Below are 20,827 nucleotides of genomic sequence, written 5' to 3' on the forward strand. Positions count from 1 at the left end.
CTTACTTCGCTTCTTCGCTCTGGTTACCTCTACCGAACGCAATTGTTGGAATTCAAATACTGTGCCACAACAATGCGTATCTCAAAACTTTCGTAGTGACCCTCGTATATATATATATATATATATATATATATATATATATTCCAGGTTAGTCGGTAGTCAGGGGTTAAAGTTACACAGTTTTGCCATCGCTCAAACAACTACGTATTAGGTTTCTTGACGAAAGAAATCTAGAGCTGCAGCCGAGGAAGTCATTATGCACACGTTGTACCGCCCGGTCAACATTGAAGTTCTCTTGCAGCACTGAACTCAGGGGAAAAATATCCCTAATGGAATGTAGGGATGGTGCTCAGCATTGCAAGAGAATTTAATTTGGAATCGAATTAGTGCTGCAATTAGATAAATGAAGTTGGGAATCACAATAAATGAGATACGCTAATTAGTTAATGAGAAAGATGCAAGAGACACAAATAAGATAAATGAAATGATTTACCGTACTTCAGCCATTATGCAGTTATAAAATCCTTAGGTAAGCTGGTAAGGCTTGAAATACCATCCTGCAACAATGCCTATTTAGTTTCACGTGTTTCCAGTTGACAGTAGTGATGAGCGCAAGAGTCTTGGTCTTGTAGTTTTTGCACGATTCTTGTATGCAAGACCAAGACCAGGAACCTGATGAAAGACCAAGACTAAGACCAAGACCGAGACCAAGTCCATACCTGCAAGACCAAGACCAAGACTCTTGCGCACGAGTCTTGTACAAGCAGTGGCACTACTTGATTTCTTTTTATAGAATGTAAAAAGGAAGGAAATGGATTTCTTGGGTTCAGTAAAAATGCTGCTGGAGTGAATGTGTTCCCAGTAGTTAATGCAATCCGTGTGAGTCGATCTGCCCCTGTAGCATATAGCTACAGTATGTCGTTTTCTGAATTGGTTGTTCGGGTTTTCGGTGGATATTGCTCATTTTCAAACCACACAGGTGTCATCTTGCGTCATGTGAGATTTCTTCGTGGACAAACACTGTGTGTGTGAATTCTCTCAGCGTTTTCCGTTTCCTCCTACTTTCTTCATTTCACCATTTCAGTCATTTCTCATCATTACCGCCTCCGTTAGCCTTGGTTCATAAACGGACGTTAAACTAGATGCTTCATTTTATTTTAAAGCACCGCATATTAATGGTGTTCTTCTTCCAAAACTAAAGAGAAACGTAGTATTCAACATCGGTAATTCCGTACACTATAGGTGCCAACTACATGGGTATGATCTTGGCTCCGAGACTCAAGCATCCGTTGGAAATTTTTAATGTGTGCTCATAAAATTAATATCGAAATAACATTTTCATGACATTGGAAAAACGTAGTACATGTGACTATTTTTGAAAATTGAAAGTGACTATTTTTGTGACTCCTAATTTCTTGAACCAGCCGACCGATCTCGATCAAATTTTCAACATAGATGAAGTTCAGGCCTGGAGCAATTTTTACCATTTTACTTTGACGGTGCAGTTTAGGGGAGGAAGAGTGGAAAGATATTTAAAAATGATCGAAAATGACCGATATTAAAATGTAATCTATAGTTTTGGGGGTCGCTGAGATAAACAGTGACACCTCCGATGCTGTTTAAATCCAAATTCAGCTCCGTAGCTTGGCGGAGGGAAGGGAAGAAATATAAAAATGATCGAAAATGACGAATATTAGTGTCGAATCCTAACGTTCCTCTTCTTACTCTTAAAAATATCTAAAGTTCTTATATTTTCCCCTACTGCTAATATTTTTAACATCTTCTCATTCGTTTTCCGTTGAACACAGCTAATTCTCTCCTTTTTTCTCCATGTCCATGTTTCGAAAGCCTGTAATTTTTTCGTCGCTTTTGCGTACTGTCAATGTTTCTGCCCCACAGAGTACATATTGGAATCAGTAAAACAAAATATCAATATTTAATTGGAAGTTTTTTTTAAGACAAGGATTAGCTAATCGTGGTTGAAAAGAAAAATCTGACGCCTTTAGAGTGTAAAAAATATTTTGAAATCCATGGTATTTCAATAATCTGTGTCGTCTTAATTTCTTTCATGCGTTTCAGGGGTAGCCTCACCAGTTTGGAAAACAGTGGTGTGTTGGATCTGTTATAAATAATAAACAGATTACGAAACGTTGTGATTTAGGCATAACTAGGGAAGCGTGGGCACCTATTAAAAATAAATAAATGTCGTCACCTATGTTGTACGCTATCATCATACTTACACGAAGTTAAACTATATTACATTTAGAAACATACATTGTATTTCCGTTACTATTGGCGCATTGTAGAGTTTATTATTTGTTATATCCATAGTAAAATTTATCTATGAAAAGCTTGAGATTTCATAAATGCAAAGCTTGCAAGACTCTTGCATGCAAGACCAAGACCAAGACCAAGGGTTCCAGTGCAAGACCAAAACCAAGACCATCCCGGTCTTGGTCTTGCATTTGCTCATCACTATTTGACCGGCACGTACTTGAATGCAGACTTCTAGTATGGACTTGAATTTCTACCTCCTTCACAGCATCACAAAAGAGCTATGCTCTTCAACAATCGTGATGGTTCTTTGTCAGTATGACAACTTTGTCACATAAGTGGTGCGAGGCAATGGTTGGCCTTACGTCTTTGATAAAGGTGCTTCCTTTGGAATTAACATCCTGTTGCCTATTTGATTCTCAACGTGAAAAGTGTCTCTCATAGTCCCTGTTCAGTAGTTTTGTTCTTATACTCCTTTAGTGTTTGTTCTGTTTCTGTCCACCTTAACAAAAAAAAAAAAAAAAAAAAAAAAAAAAATCAAAAATAGGAAGTTAAGTGTTATCCCAGATAGCACAGAAAAGTTTTTAAAAATGTTTAAAAATTTGCAGAGGCAAACTAAAAAGTTTGCAAAAAACTTGCCTTTTCAAATGAGAAAATTTGCCGAAAGTTCAATGCAAATAACGAAGTTGACGCTGGCTGAGTTTGCAGCAAAGTTGCCTCAGAAAACGAAAACATCTGCCAATACAAACGAAATGTTTGCGACTGCACAGCAAGAAAGTTTGCCAGGACTTTGCTGCAAATATTTTGTGCAAATTTTCTTTGACAAAATTTCCGAAAATGAGCTGATAAATTTGGTAAAAATATTAAAAGGTTTGCAGCAACATTGCAGAAAGTGTTTTTACGATCGCAAGATCATGTTTGCTGCAAATGTATCAGGTAATGTTTGCTGCAAATTTATAAAGTAATATTTGGTGCAAATTTATAAGGTAATATTTGTAGCAAATTTAGAAGGTAATGTTTGTAGCAAATTTAGAAGGTAATGTTTGTAGCAAATTTATATGGTATTGTTTGTAGCAAATTTATAAGGTAATATTTGTAGCAAATTTAGAAGGTAATGTTTGTAGCAAATTTAGAAGGTAATGTTTGTAGCAAATTTATAAGGTATTGTTTGTAGCAAATTTAGAAGGTATTGTTTGTTGCAAATTTGGTATAAGGCTAAAATATGTATCAAAATTCTGAAACTAGTGATCGAGGTTTAAGTCAAAATAATAACTGCTTCCGATTTAATATTATTAAAACAGAAAACACAATCTACCATTCCGGTTGCATACATGGAGTAATCACCTGTGACGTTTAGAAGATATTTTTCATTATTTCCAGGTTCTGTCTAAATGTAATCGGCATGAGACATTGTGTTTCGTATGCGTTAATAGTTTTTAGATTCCAAGCAGTTTATATTCTGACTTGTACCTCACTAGTTTCAGAATTTTTCTACATATCTTAATCAAAATTTGCAGCAATTGTCTTGAAACTTTTACAACTATATAAAAATATCAAACGACATGGGCTGATAAGGGTAATTTTTCGCCCATCGAATACCGGAAAAATGAAGAGTCCGATTCAGACAAGTTTGTAATGTCTGTATATTGGAAGATATGTTTTGTATGTGAATATAATAGATATGTGAGAAAGAAAATAAGTCATAGAAATTAGTGCCCAAAAAGAAGTAGTTTTGCGTCATTTTGACAATGTTTGCTGTCGTTGACATAGGCTTGTGGTAAGAAGGATTCGATGAACCTAAATAAACCAAACTCATAATAATATGACGCTGTGTAAGTTTTGATATGAGGATCAATTTATTTTGGTAGTGTGTCTTTCGACTTATGAGAGAACAGAATGTATCTAGCCTCTATAGACACTTTACATTTTTCCGGTGTTCGATGGGCGAAAAATGACCCTTATCAGCCCACATCCTTTTGAAGAGAGCAAATATAGAAGATAGTTTGCTACCTTCCAGCTGCACTTTTCTTGTTCATAAAATAAGAAGTAACTTATTAACGACTATTTTAACGTCATTTAATTTATATATGTGTATACATAAATACTTAAAAAGAAATAGAAAACGCCTAAACCTGAATATTTCTGAAGGTTACATCAACGTTTATTCCATCACTTAACTTACTCTTGTAATGGACACGGAAAGTTTCTCTGGTTCCTCGTAGGGAGATTTCGACTTAAAAGCGAGTCATTGAAACAAATCTAATAAATTTTACCTTTTAACGAATTTGGCCTGTACATTTTAATCCAAAATTTTACAAAGTCGGCTGCACAATCACTCAGCAAAGTAGCAATTGACGACAAATTATCCAATAACAACACATTATACTCGAAGATAATGCACAAGGGAAAACAGACACTTCCAAATGCATAAACAAACATGGCGGCATCCAGATGGCTCCAAGAACAAAGGATTAAGCCTTTTCTAAATTATCATGTCGAAAAAAACCAGTAAAAATCATGGTAATGGCACAACCGCATTAGAATGTGTGAGAACAAGCAGTTAAAAATAACTAAGAAGATTAGGATGAAACATTAAAAAAATACTATACGGTAAATAAAGGGCATTATATATTTATTGCTTGATTTTGACTTTAGAATGACAATGTACTACAAACTATAACAATACTCAGTGATCATATTACAGAATTCATAAGGAGATTAACAAAAACTGTTTTATAGAAAAAAAAAAGTTGAGAAAAGTAAGTTGTTGTGTATATATAAAAATACTTAGTACCAGATGCCAGTATCTGAAGCCTATTCACAACGCTTCCCACCATTTTTTTTTTTTTAAGTTTGAAAATCGTGCGAAAATGGAAGAAAATATCAAAATTTTGAACTCTGCCTTCTTCATATCTCAAATCAACCTGATTTCGCATCAAGCAGAGATAGAACACACCCGGAAGCTTTTCCCCCGAACTATCGGAACATGCATCCAGAAACAAACGTGTGCCAATATCTGGCGTATAGACACACACTTGATCGAGAAGCGACCTAGTCATCACTCTCAGAAACTGGTTGCATAGCATCTGCACGATACAGGATTCATTTTCAAAATTCTTATTTGCAATCAGTTACTTCAGCTAAATACTATCTTATATTGAGAAACAAAAACATCCGGTTGTGTTTTATATATGCTCGCCATACTTGGTGCAAATTCGGAGGCGATTTGAGGTAGGAAGTAGGAGTTTTCTGGTGAGGAATATTTTGCTACATGTTAAAATTCTCCATTTCTCAGTTTTTTATCTGGAACTGAGGTCACAAACTATAAAACACTCCATTGTGGTTTTTAACTATTATTTGCCGGTCTTCATGCTTTGGTCGATGCTGTCAAAAACGAGGTCCGTGAGGTGAGTACAATATACCTAAAAATCCATTCGTACCATGCAGTTTCCCTACATACTCAATTATAAAAATACTTCACACTTTCACCCTTTTCATGCTAATTACTTTATTTCGAAAAACAGGTGAATATTTTTGGGGGTAACTTTTCTTAGCAGTTACAAGCCGCTTGAGTCATACCAACTGATAGATTTATAAACCCAGTTCTCTGCCGATATCATTGACCAGCTCACAAAATACCATACGACCATTTTGTCAAAATTTAATATAATTATATGAATTTCACGGAAGTAATACGAGTTTGTATATAAAGCATAGTGAATGTGGTATTTGAATGATGTTGATCTTTCAGTTCATAATATAGCACACTACCTACAGCACAGATGCTGCAAATTATCTCGTGGATGAACAAAACAGTTATATTACTGGAAACTATGTACAATGCATCTTTGTTGATAACTACCCCGATGGTAAACATTAACTCTTGTTTCATATGCATACAAGCTAAACGACTCTCTTTTCATTATGAGCAACTTTCCTTGATTATCACCTAACAAAAACTAAATGTACAAAGCAGATCTATCAACCGTGTGCGGTTTCAACCATATATAAACAAGTCTTAAGTTGTTCGGATTACTTCTTACAAATAGTTACAAATATTTCGTAATCACTGTTCTTCCGTTACGCATACAAGCTAAACGACTCTCACTTTGTGTAACTCTCCTTCAAAATTAGCACAAAAAAAAAAAAAAAAAAGAAAAACTAAATGCACAAAACAGACATCACCATGCGGTTTCAACCATATATGAACAAAGTCTTAAGTTTAGTTATAGGTCTCGTTTCATACGCATGGAAGCTAAACAACTCTCACTTCATTATGTGCAACTTTCCTTCAACATAGCACCCAACAAAAACTACAAACTCAAAACAGACCTATCACCACTTTTCGCCATCACTGTTCTTCCGTTGGAAACTGAGACTGTGCTACTGTGAGTGCCACCTCCAGATGAGGATGCTCTCTCATCCAGAGTAACTCGAATAGTGCTTCCGCTTTCCTCAAATGAAACTCGAGTAGCACTTCCACTCTCATCCATTGAAACTCGAGTGGTGTTTCTGCTCTCATCCAAGGAAACTGGAGTACTTCTGCTTCTGCCTTCTCTGAAATGAAAATTCAAAGAATTATGCATTTGCGCTATAACATTCGATTATCAACAAGATATTAAGACGAGAGTCAATTTCTCACGTATTGACAAGGAAATATCTGAGGACCACGGATGGCAGTTTTATGTCTACAGAATAAATCACGTACGTTGTATTGCTTCCGATACTTGGTGCTCATTTTCCATTAAAAACGGTATCGTTTTGAAAATTTCGCAATTGTTTCATAAACTACTCTTCATGATACAATCATCAGAACAAATTTCGTTTCTCTAGCTCCAGCGCTTCAGCCTGTGCAGCTTTTTCATATACGTTTTCCCGCTATTTTGGATCGTGTTTTTAATGTAACCTATACCTAATGATCCACTTTCGGTGGTCATAAACTCAAGATTGCGAATTGTTTAATACTTTATAATTTTCCGCAAACTACTGTTCATGATATACCATGATAGCGAATTCCGCTTCTCTAGCCTTAGTTGTTCGCGCTAGGCACTTTCTAATCGTATATTGACTGGCGGCCCTATTTCATTCAAGATGGCGACCTGGCCAAAATTCTCTTTTTCTCCAAGACATAACTTGCTCTTCAAGACATACCTTCGCACCAAATTTAGTTTAAGTCCAACAGTTCGGGCTGCGATTTTATATCACTGAATTGTGATTCAATGGCCATAAGACTTTGGAATCCTCATACAACTGAAGGTAGCACATGGGACCCTCGAGATTCTTTGTTACCCCAATTTGTGATTTTAAATATACAAACGTTGTATGTCAAATTTTCGAAAGATAATAAGACTTCCCTTGTACTTTTGGTTCATGATGACATGTATGTTGTACATTAAAATCATTTACTTTAATGCTAATTATTGCAGGAATTTTAGAACAAACACAAGCAAAGAGTTGAATTGCTGCCTCACAAGACTAATTGTAAGGAGGACTATGAACTTCGGTACCCGATTTTTAAAAGTGATTCCTGATTTGGTGAATAATCGACCAAGCAATTTTCTTAGCTTTTCATAAGGAACAACATAGCTTTCAGTTTTTAAAAACATCATGCTTTTGTTTTTTGAACATTTTCGAAAACAACAATTTTTCTTAACGTTTCGTGAGGGACACTATTCGCTTTAAACATTTTTCATTTGTTGTATAGTCTTGGAGAGCATTACTTTATTTCTCTTTTTTTCAACTATAGCACCTATGTTTTTAGGGTGTTTTGGGATAATGTATAAATCCCCGAATCTCCTAAAATGGTTGACAAAGTTGATGGTTGCAGACACTTTGTTTTATTACCACAAATACCAAAGCGGTCTTGAAAAATGATGAAATATATAAAGAAGTTCCTGAAAATTGAATGGCTCCTGTGACCTTCGACGTTTCGGAATTTGTAATCTTCGACTCCGTAATCCCAAGACGTTGGTCATAACTGCTCTAAATTTTTAAAACGTATTATCTGGAAAGTTGGAAAATGTGGCTTGGCCCTATATGCACCCGACGTCCTCTTCCGTTATAGAAAATGTACGCCACGCAAACTGAATATTCTTTGTAAACATAATTGTTTTAGCATAATTTTATTTCCACACATGGTTTAACAGAATACACGGTCGTTAGATGCAAAGGCGCATGAGAAAATGATTCAAATCAATAACAGATTGGTAACCCACTCATATATCCTCTCATGAGAAAATAGCTACCACATGATATGGAAAAATAAGCAAATTCCTTCTATTGTAGCGAGCTAGCAAAGATACAAGGCAAAATAATATTAAAACAAAAACGAATTCATACCACTAAGAAACAAAATCGAATAAAACTCACGAATAAAGAACTAAAGCAACTAGCAGGGAACAGGAAACAAAGAACAGAGTGCATATGGCGGCGTGGTGTCTATGTAATGTCATTCTTGCAGCATTGACTAGACTTAATGTACGTAGTAGCATTTGCCTGAATCCAGATTTAAGGATGGTTTGTGATCATGAATAAAAGTTATTAAGTTGTTTATTGTTTTCCCTGAGCCTATTACAATAACCTGTTTTATATCACTTGGATTTTGTTTAGAATAAACATCAACAAAATGTTCAACATGTCAAAGTAACAGGTTCGAAAAAAATGTTACTATAATGAAACATTTTTATCTATAAATAGAAACATCCTTCATTTTGAATTCAGGCAGGCTACAAAGAACGAACCTAGCTCAGTATTCCATCACATGTGGCCATCCATCAAAGATTCCTCACGGGGATATTTTAATAAGCAACTTATCTTTCATTAATTACAACACACCAAAAGATGTTTTCGAGGGTTGAATGGCTTCCATACATTCCTGTGTGAGACAGCTATTAACTCACAAGTGGCAGCAGATATGTAGACTTTGCTTACAATTCCAGTGGTCTTTGATACCCCACGTGACCCCATTCTCATTTATACTATGTTTGCAATTCAATATAGCGGCGTTTAAGATCGTGACATTGCACTGGAAGTGCCCTCAAACATAAGTTGTCTACCCCGATTTCCAATAGTTGTGTTGGATCTGCCCATATTTCCTTCTTGACGGATCCAAACAGGTATTCTTCACATTTTATTGCCTACCTGATTTCAAAATAGTATGCATGTAGCAGCTCAATGGAATATTTGTGAAACGAATGACCACTACTGACCTGCTTAGCAACTAGAACTTAATTTTAACACAAAATTTCATAAAAATCCAACTCTCATGATTCGTGTACTTTCCTCGTAAGCAAACACACTACAAACATATAAAAATCACCGCCATTACACCCTCCATGTGGTTATAAAGTGCTTTCCCTGAAAATATGGATTTTCTTGCATTGGTTCAAACTTGCACGAGTATTTTTATTTTTTCATTATTTGAAAAGAATACTAGGGACGATATGAAGATTGCACTGCTTTTGAAGTGACAACTACTTTCATTTCATAATGACTACTGAATTTTTAACTGTTTCTTAGTGCTACTTTAAGAAAAAAAAAATCGCTGAATAACCGAAGCACATGCTTCAACTGATGAGTAATCATGGAAGAAAAGTTATTTATTACCATCAAAAGTGCCCTTTACACCCGTGTGCACCAACGCAGTGTAAACGAGCGTTCACTTAAACGCATTCAACATTAAACTCTCAACTTTAAACGTGGCTGCCAGACTTTCGTTGCACCGTTGAAAATGGAAGTTCAGTAAACCTCGTTTAAGTAAACTTCGGTCAATTTGTAAAATTGACTCAGATTGCTTGTCGTCTTTCGTCTCTAACCTTCTTTTAACGAAGTAACAAATGAAGAAATCATACCGCGTGCCGGGGTTTTCGACTTTCGAGATTGCGTGCATCTCGACTGAATATAACATCAAAGAATAGACTAATAAATTCTACCTGTAATAAAATAAATGAGTGATACCTGGTGTTGCAATATTAGTAGTAGTAGATTTTAGATTAGATTGTAGCGTGTAGTTTTACTATACTCATCCATAGTTAAGTAGTAGTAGGAAAGGGTTAGAAGTCCCGCAGGGGTTTGTTGGGTTTTGTTCTCGGTGCACTTTTACTGTACGGATACACAGATTGTAAAATATATTAAAAAAAAAAAAAAAAAAAAAATATGGGCAAGTCTTTAGTTTGAACATTTTATGTCCAGAACAGAACCCAACTTAACCCCTGCGGGGATTCTAACCCGTTCCTACAACTACAACTACTACTACTGATACTATGGATACGTAGAGTAAAACTGCACGCTGTTCTCGACGTAAAATGGGCGAATTAAAGACTTCTGCATTTTTTCCATATATTTCACAATATGTGGTTGCGTATAGTAAAATTGCACTATTAAGATTACACTAAACTTATAAGAAAGAACAAATTTAATGTGGATCTATGTGAACCAGTGATGATTTCAGGAATTGGCCAGGCCAATTTCTCCCCGAGAACCATGAAATTCCATCGGGACCTATGCTCAATGCGGAATCCCAATATTTTTATTACTAACACATTTCATCCCCCAGTATACTAAAATTCGCCACCAGTAGAAAATATTAAGAAAGAAAAAAAAAAAAGCTTGTGGAATCCACTGATGGAGAAAATTGATTCAACAACATATTTCATCATCAAAATGTTATTCTAATGTCTTTTACATCCTTTTCCTTGTTGGCATTTGCCTACAATTCCCAGTTAGCATAGGTAAAGTTGAGGAGCACTACCATTTATTCTTTCCACTTATGATCTAACGTCTTCTGCATTCTTAGTTTCTCACCTGTCCACCAGCTGCATACACATTTATAATATGCTTGCAAACTTATATGTTATAGATACAATAAGTGCAAAAACCACGGAGTTTGTATTTATTCCGATTCCAAGCAGGGCACAATTTGAGGGATCGCTCGTGATTTTGTCCGAGAAAGCAGGCACATTAGCGATGGTGGTGTGTGAATAAGGAAAAGAAAAGTGTGGAAAATGTCAGCCTCCTGTTTTTCGGCGCAATTTCTCAAAATACATTCGTTACACGTGTAAGTAACATGTAATTATAGAAACAGCATTAAAATGTATGGTTCATAATTATACAATTATACTGCATAACTAGATTGTAGTTATCACCTACTACAGATTGGTACGTATTTTTGGTTCTGATTTGCTCATTACTCGAGCAGACGGTTCTACCAAATTTTGACACGTTCTTACATTTTCAGGTTAGGTTAGAGCTTTCGTTTAGCAGAGCATGCACTAAATGAAGAGCTCCATTACTGCTTGCGGATTGATTTCAGGATGGCTCAGTATCATATAAATCAAGTGTGGACGTACAGCATAAAAACTACTGTGTATAAAACACGAACCAACTTGTGCTACGTGGCCACCAAAAAGCACGAATGCTATCTAACAGAGTTAGAGTAGCAGTGCAGTAGGGAGGCCCGAACGATAGCGATCGGTTGCATACATAGGGAGCAGGCGCGTCAACAACCGGGTATACGTATAAACGAGGACAGTGAAAGAGCACACTTACACATACAATAATTTCTTTATTACTAATAATTCATTTCAATATGCTGTGATAGATGGTAATTACTTATATTCACACTCATTCCTTCATGAAAAATATTTCACGTCGTATTTTACCTATGAAATTTCTATTTGGTAGAACCGTCTGCTCGAGTTCACCCTTAATTTGCTTACAGGTATATGCACCTCGACTATAGCCCTCCAGCTTCACCTTCGAACCGTAATAGGTTAAAAAATAGCTTGTTACGAGCAGCTTCCAAAGTTTGGTGCGTAATTTTGAGACGTGTGGCTTTCATTATATGAAGCTAAGTTTGTATGTGTCTTATACAATTGTACGCACAAGTTAATACCACTTGAGGAATAACTAGATAATAAGTTTTACGATAAATAATTGGATAAGGATTTTTATGCTATTTGCATGGAGTTTTGACCAAAAAAGAAAAAAATACTGTATTTATAGACATAACTTTTATGCCCTCCTAAGGTTAACCTTTACTGGAAAATTGTTTAGAAAATTCATTGTCGAAAATTCTATGAGCTGATTAAAAAAAAAATATATGTGGTTTATTTCTCATCCAGTTATTCCTCGTAAAACTCATTACCCAGTTATTCCTAGAGTGTTATCAACCAATTGCGCACAATTGGTTGATAACACTCTAGGAATAACTGGGTAATGAGTTTTACGAGGAATAACTGGATGAGAAATAAACCACATATACTGCGTACAATTGTATAAGACACATAGAAACTTAGTGAAAGCCACACGTCTCAAAACCACGTACCAAACTTCGCAAGCTACTCATTACAAGCTATATTTGAACCTATTACGGTTTACGCCAAGGTGAAGCTGCTCGGCTATATTCGAGGTGCGTCCGTAGTGAACAGGCAAATTTGCCATGGTGTAAGCAAATTAATGGTTCATTTCAGCAGGCAGTTCTACCAAATAGAAAATTTATAGGTAAAAAACGACGTGAAATATCTTTCATGAAGGAATGAAAATGTGAATATAAGTAATTACCATTTATCACAGCATATTGAAGTTAATTATTAGTGATAAAGAAATTATAGTATATGTAAGTGTGCTCTTCCACTGTCTTCGTTTATGTACATACCCCGTGCTTACGCGCCTGCTCCCTATGGACGCAAACACTTGGGGCTCCCTACTGCGCTCCTACTGTAACTAGGTTAGATAGCATTCGTGCTTTTTAGTGGCCACCTAGCATAACTTGGTTTGTGTTTTATACACAGTAGTTTTTATGCTATACGTCCACACTTTATTTATTCGTTACTGAGCCATCCTAAAGTAATGGCGCTCTTCATTTAGTGCATGCTCTGGTAAAAGAAAGCTCTAATCTAACCTGGAAATGTAAAAAAAAAAAAACCGTTGAAATTCGGTAGAACCATATGCTGGAGTGATGAGCAAATTAGTACAAAAAATACCTACCAATTTGTAGTAGGTGATCACTACAAACTAGTTTTGCATTATAATTGCATAATTATGAACAATACATTTTAACGCTGTTTCTATAATCACAGATTACTTACATGTGTAACAAATGTTTTTTGAGAAATTGCACCGCAAAACATGAGGGTGATATTTTAAACAGTGGTATTTTCTTATGCACAGACCACCATCGCTAATGTGCCTGCTTTCGCGGAGAAAATCACGAGCGATCCCTCAAATTGTGCCCTGCTTCGAATCGGAATAGATACAAACTTCGGTTGTTTTGGCCATTTAGCACAGATTCGTGCGTGGTTTTTGCACTTGTTGTATTTATAATATATAAGTTTGCAAACATATTATAAATGTGTGCGTAGCTGGTGGACAGGTGAGAAACTAAAAATGCAGAAGTCGTTAGCTCATAAATGGAAAGAATAAATGGTAGAGCTCCTCAACTTTACCTACGCTAACTAGGAATTGTAGGCAAACACCAACAGGGAAAAGAATGTTAAAGGCATTAGAATAACATTTTCACGATGAAATATGAATAACTGTTGAATCAATTTTCCCCAACAGTGGATTCCAGAAGTTTTTTCTTTTTTTTTTCCATTTTTTATTTTCTAGTGGTGGCGAATTTTAGTAACTTATACTGGGGATGAAATGTACTAGGAATCCACATTGAGGATGATAGGATGGTCAATGTTCCGTTAAGCGGGTCCAAAACTACACTGGACCCCCTTAAGCTAACCAGACCTAAGCTAATCTAACCAAACCTAATATAACGTTATATTATGTAATCAAACGAAAATCAATAGAAACAAGTGGTGTCAAAGACACTGGACCCCCTTAACGGAACATTGACCTATAGGATATGGTCATGAGGGAATTTCATGGTTCTCGCGGAGAAGTTCCCCCCGGTCAATAGATTCACATTATATTTTTTCTTTGTTATAAGTTTAGTGTAATCTTTATAGTGCAGTGTTACTATTGGGGCTACGGATCCACAGATTGTAAAATATATGGAAAAAATTGCAGACGTCTTTAATTTGTCCCGTTTTATGTCGAGAACAACATGCAGTTTTAATATACGCATCCATAGTATAAGTAGTAGTAGGAAAAAGTCAGAAGCCCCGCAGGGGTTAGTTGGGTTCAGTTCTCGACATAAAATGGACGTGTAAACGTATAGTAAAACTGCACGGAGAACAGAACCCAACAAACCCCTGCAGACCTCTAACCCTTTCCTACTACTACTTATACTATGGATTCGTATAAAACTACACGCTACAATCTAATCTAAAATCTTCTACCAATATTGCAACACCAAGTATTACTCGCTTATTTTATTAAAGGTATAATTTATTAGTCCATTCTTTGATTATGTTCAGTCGAGATGCACACGATCTAGAGAGTCGAGAACTCCGGCACGCGGTATGCTTTCTTTATTTGTTACTTTGTTAAACGAAGGTTAGAGACAAAAGATGACAACCAATCAGAGTCGATTTTACAAATTGACCGAAGTTTACTTAAACGAGGTTTACTAAACTTTGATTTCCAATGGTGCAACGAAGATCCGAGAACCACGTTTAAACTTGAAAGTTCAACTCCTTCAGTGTGGGTGGCGAGTTAACTCGTGTCTTCAAAACACACCTGCTGTGCGGATGGCGTATATTTATGCTTTCATTTTGCTTTGGCTACTTTGTATTGCGTATGGCGAATATACTTGCCCATAGTATGAGTAATGTTATCCCGACAATATTTAGCGAGTTTGCGCTCAGCTGGTTTCAATTGCTGCTTAATGAAAAGAAGAAGAGGAAGAAAGAAATTAAAATAGAGTTTGTGCTTCGTCAAATACAATTTTCATTCTTTGTTTTGTTTGAGAGCAGACAGCACAGTAACGGCTTCAAAACGATATTTCAACCATGCTGACATCGAGGAAGAGTTATTAATTAGTGATTCTGATGTAAGTGATTTTGAAACAGATTTAGAATCAACATCCAAAGTTCTCGAAAAAAAACTACACTTTTTACAGCGGTTCGCGTCTGAAAATTACGCACTGAAGGGGTTAATGTTGAACGCGTTTAAGTGAACGCTCGTTTAAACGGCCGTGTGCACCAACGAAGTTCAACTGTTGAACGAGGGTCATAACCAAGCTCGGTGTAAATGTATGTTGCTCCAACAACGTTCATGGTTAAGTCTCGCAGCCGTGTGCACCAACGAAGTTTAAACGAGCGTTCACTTAAACGCGTTCAAAATTAAACTTTCAAGTTTAAACGTGGTTCCCGGACTTTTGTTGCACCATTGAAAATCGAAGTTCAGTAAACCTCGTTTAAGTAAACTTCGGTCAATTTGTAAAATCGACTCTGATTGGTTGTCGTCTTTTGTCTCTAACCTTCGTTTAACAAAGTGACAAATGAAGAAAGCATACGGCGTGCCGGGGTTTTCGACTTTCGAGATTGTGTGCATCTCGAGTGAATACAACATCAAACAATGAACTAATAAATTATACCTGTAATGAAATAACCGAGTGATATTTGAACGTAAAATTGCTTACTTACCTTCGAGTTAACCTCGTTTTGGCTTGATTCACAAATCCTTGTATATTTCTTTATTGAATCTTGGGTTGTGTTGGGATGTGATTTCATAACAGCATCTGCATTGAAAAAGAATATTTTTGATCAAAATGTTAAACATCAAATGGTTTATTCTAATTTTTACACACATTATTTGAACATAGTGGTTGCCTTGTCCGACACTTTTCAAATACCACAGTAGTCGTCAAATGCAAAGAGTCTAGCCGGATAAGAAGACCAAAGTGAGCGTTACTAGGATTGCTTTGATATTCAACACCAAAAAACCTTCATATGAAAAGATGACTCAACTTCGGTCACTTTCAGATTTCGAATTGTAAAAAAATTGAAAAAAAAAAGTTTTTTTTTTTTTTTTCCTCCTAGACTCGTCACTTGTAGTGCTTCGCACACTGCAACATTTCAACAACAGTATCTATCCTCTATAAAATATCTTGCGTTCCAAAGTAAACGTACAACAAAGTGCAATAGGTTAAATGTTATAAAATGCATTCATTAAAACAAAACACTAGAAACAAACCACGAGAAATAGACCTATTTTCAGTTTTAAAAGACCTCGATTGAGCAGTTTCCTTCATTACACTTGAATGGGCAGAAACTAAAAGTATTTAATCTGAAACGAAAAGCATTTAATATTATAAGCTCCTTTTATCCCCCTTTTCTGATTGTGTGGTAGGATTCTCTCAGGGTATCAAACCTAAAAACATTACATTTACCATTAAACACTGAAGAAAATGTTTATATTATGGCCCATGGTGTGCATTACGAAAACCTCCAAATTCAAGTTCTCAAAGAAAATTCTAAACATTTGGAACGTATGGTGCAATTTAATATATTCTGGTCCGTTTCCTTTATGAGAATTCCGCAATTTATTTTTACAATATAAACACAAATGACGTTTAAGGTTTATTGTGCGAAGTCGTAAAAAATTATCATTATTTACTTAACTAAAGACTAATTCTATATTACCTTTTCTTTTTCTTTTTTTTAAAAAAAAGTAAAAGTCTATGTGACACGACACAAATCCGCGCATTTTAAATTTCCAATACTTAATATTTATAACGACTATGTATTTCAAGTATTGAAACAAGTTTCCACACTATAAATTTAATTCAAACTACTAGCACTTTTATGGATACCGCATTTTCATACACCTTATATTAAAATATATGTAACTAGTACTAACCGTGGATTATTTTGTATAATTCAGTGTTTTTAAACCAGGGTTTGAAAAAACCCGGGCTTTTTTTGAAAAAGCCCAACACACCTGGGCCCATATGGGTTTTTTCGGGTTTAATCGTTTTTTTCGAAATATTTCAATGTCTTTGGGATAAAAGTGTTAAAATGTTATTTATATTTCAAGATTGTCATTGTCACAACTTGCAGCAATTTTCTACTCACTGCCTTTTTGAAATTTTACATTCAATCGCCGAGAAAATCTATGCAGCAAATTTAGCATATCTTGTGCTTCCACCGTCAAAATTTCAACGTAAAAGACTGAAAATTGCGCTTCGTAGCGTAGATACTCGCTGTTTTGAAAAAATGGCCGCCATTTTGACATTTTACGTTGGTATGCCGCCAGAATCTATACGGGAAATTTAGAGTGCCGCGTACGTGTACTCTGAAAATTTTAACTTAAAAGTCCGAAAATTGTACCCTGTAGTTTGTATGGTAGAGGCAGACAAAGGAATTGAGTTGATTTTGTGTTTAACGTCCCTTTCAGCAGCGAGGCTATGTGAGACGGGACCTACTGATTAAAGTGGAATCCGAACCACATGAGCTCCCTCCGGGAAGCAAACCCAGATCACCCACGCCGAAGATGCGTACACTAACGGCTTAGCCATGAAGGACCTCGGCAGAGAAATGAACAAATGTAGATCAAGTCATCCAGAAGCCTGACTGACGTTCGCCAAATATGAATACCAAAAGGGGTCTATTAATTTAAAACAAAGATACAATTCGTGTTGTATGAAATAAATAAATGTTTTAAAATTTCTTACATGAAATTAACATCTTACAGCGTAAATAAACCTGTCATATTTTCTCCATGAGAATACGGGACATCTCAGATCCCCCCCTTCAACTTTCCAACACAATGAATTGAATAGTCTGCTTATGAACAAAAGTGTAATAGGCCGCGGTAGCTAAGTGGTAGAGCATTCACTCTGGTGCATGGGGTCCCTAGTTCGATCCCAGCTAGCGCCAAGTGAGCTTTATGGTGGACAAAAACCTTGTGTGAGAGTTTTCTCGGGATTCTCACGTTTCCTCCCACTTTCTTCATTCCGTCATTTTATTCATTTCTCATCATCACCGTCACCTTGAGCATAGCTGGCATAACCGTGAGACTAAAAGCAAAAGATTTCATTTAATTTAATTTTTTTTTTCAAGAATATAATTGGCGAAAGTTCACTATCCAGCAGCTGCTTTGCTCTCTTCGTACCCTGCAATTAATTGTATAGACTAAAGATGCCTAAAAAACTTAAGATGCGCTGTAAAAATGCTTTACAGGAAAACAATATGCAAATTATTTAAATCAGTGGTACAATCTACCTTCAAAATGCTTCGCGCGTTTAGCAATATTTATTAACATGGTTGTATTTGCCAAAATTACGTTCGTCAGTTTAATCTGATATTTCTCCCTGTGTCGTGTGTAATTGTCAGGACCAGATTTACATTTTTCTAAGACCTGGACCAAAGCACAATTCTGTGCCAAAATAACTGAAAAAACAGAAATGAAATCTTTAAGTTTTACGTCCAACGTTTATGTCGGTTAGGCTAAAGGAGAGGGTGATGAGAGATGAGTGAAATGGTGGAACGAAGAATGTGAGAGGAAACGGGAGAACCCCGAGAAAACCCACCAGCACCACAGTCCACACGGCGCGAGCTGGATCGAACAAGGGACCCCAAGCACCGGATGTGAACACTCTACCACTGAGCCACCGCGTCACTCGATAAAATAACTGAGTGCATATGAAAGATGACTCTATTACATGTTATTTTCCACAGGCGCAGCGGTGTTCTTCTGCACAGTGTACAGAAGCTGTGTATTATGTTTATATGTGGAGCGTTACTAGTATGACACCATGACAAGTTCTATTCAAATTCGTATCTTTGCCAAAACCCATTTAGGTTTACTACCCTCGCTTACGCGTATACCCATGATCATTGACGCGCCCACTTCCTACGGACGTACCCCGCGCAGGCACACCAGCATTGCACCGCCCTGGCTCGGTTAGATCGCACTCGTGCTTTTTGTGGTCATTTAGGACAGGCTGGTTGTGTTTTTGGACTGTAGTTCTTATGTCATACACCACGAAGGCGTGTTTATATGGAAATCGAAAAAGAATCGTAACTTTTCAACAATTACTTCTGGTGGCCTCCTTGAATTTTATCTATTTATAGTGAGATATTTTCAAATATAACCTAGCGAAATCTTTTAGGAGACAATATAAAAGAAACCAATGAAAGTATCAATTTTTTAACAATTATTTCGTGTGGTGCGCCAAAAGTAAACCTGCACGTCACTTTGTGCATTAAATCATTGTTTTCACATCATGTTAAGTTCTTCACACAGAAATCAATCAGTTCTACTTGTAAATCTTCTAAAGGTAAGTAAAACAAAGAGTAAAATATTTGCATCCAATAAACCTTTCGCGCTATCAGATTGAAAGGTCCGACTCGATTCACTAGCAAGCGCTACACGAACATCGTATAATTCACATTTACTCCTGTAACATTTTTATTTTATACAAAATAAAAGAATATTTAACTATTACTGTGCACTTACCAATTTGTACAGCACTCTCTCTCTCTCAATGTTTTGATGTCCAGGAACTCGTCCAACAGCACTCACACGCCGCAACACATAAAGAAAACAAACATATGACGTCTCTTTCGTGAAACGTCCAAGCGCAGTGAATTGTGGGTAGGTAGCTTGAAGACAACTTGCCAAAAGTTTGTAGTCGCAAATTGTTGAAACTACATCTGTATATAATTTGCTGAATGAAATTTGCTATAACATAAAACTTGAAAATAATATTTAATTTGCTAAGACATTCAAAGTTTGAATTGAAACTGTCAAGCGGACTAGATAGGTGGAAGCAAATTTGCAGAAAAATGCCAAATGTTTGCTTTTGCCAAGTTTTGAAACTACATTTGTATGAAATTTGTTGCATTAAATTTACTCTTTCATAAAAATTGCAAATGATATTTAATTTGCCACAAACATTCCAAGTTTGCATTGCATTTTCCGCATATACAAAATGAAAACTTTCACATTATTTGGTATGACGAACAATAGGCAAGTTTACGGAAAACTTCTGTGCTATCGGGGATCCTGAGATAGTCACGGCCAGTGGTTCTTTCAGAAAAAAAAAAAGAGTCCTGGAGACACACGTAGTATACCGAGGGGCACATTATTTTCACGTCGTATTATGCTATTTGTTATTACTTATTATATTATAGACGTATTATCTTGGTCTACTCCGGGGGCCACTCTCAGAGTTCCAGGGAGGCAGTGCTCCCACAAAAACATGCCTGGATGAAACATTAGTCATGGCCGAGAGAGTTTTCACAAATGCAGACAGAAACTAGGAAGAAAAGAATCATAACTCAACAGTTTGACAAAGGAGTCTCTTGTGTTATTATTTTACTTACAAATACAGAATAATAATTCAATAAATGAAGACTGCATCTTACACTAAAAATTCGATTTTTTTTTTTCAAGTGCTTAATCGAGGATTAAAAACATTGGAGAAATGATCTGCTGATTTTTCTGTTTCCTAAAGGTGGCAGGTTGGAACAGCTTGCTGCAGTGAAGAGCTGTAAGCTACTGCCATCTGGTGACGACTGCTGAAATACGCTGTGGAGTGCAGCAAAGATAAATGTTATGCGGCTGACTCAAGTCATCAATTTTTCTCTTCAGAGGATGCATGCAATAAAAAATAAATAAATAAATAAATAAATAAATAAAAAATAAATAAATA

General features: G+C 36.1%; 1 long non-coding RNA gene across 1 annotated transcript in view; it reads right to left on the reverse strand.

Annotated features, from left to right (window-relative positions):
• Positions 1–6,144: 6,144 nt before the first annotated feature.
• Positions 6,145–20,827, reverse strand: part of LOC145685832 (uncharacterized) — a 41,327-nt gene continuing 26,644 nt past the window's right edge. Inside the window, exons 3-5 of the long non-coding RNA XR_014131491.1 lie at positions 19,630–20,760; positions 15,813–15,907; positions 6,145–6,831 (exon numbers count right to left, since the gene is read on the reverse strand). This is a non-coding gene — a long non-coding RNA (uncharacterized LOC145685832). The remainder of the gene's footprint in view (positions 6,832–15,812; positions 15,908–19,629; positions 20,761–20,827) is intronic.

This window comes from Thermobia domestica, chromosome 5 (assembly GCF_964235325.1).
Source record: "Thermobia domestica chromosome 5, izTheDome1.hap1.1, whole genome shotgun sequence".
In the NCBI taxonomy this organism is placed as follows: Eukaryota; Metazoa; Arthropoda; class Insecta; order Zygentoma; family Lepismatidae; genus Thermobia; species Thermobia domestica.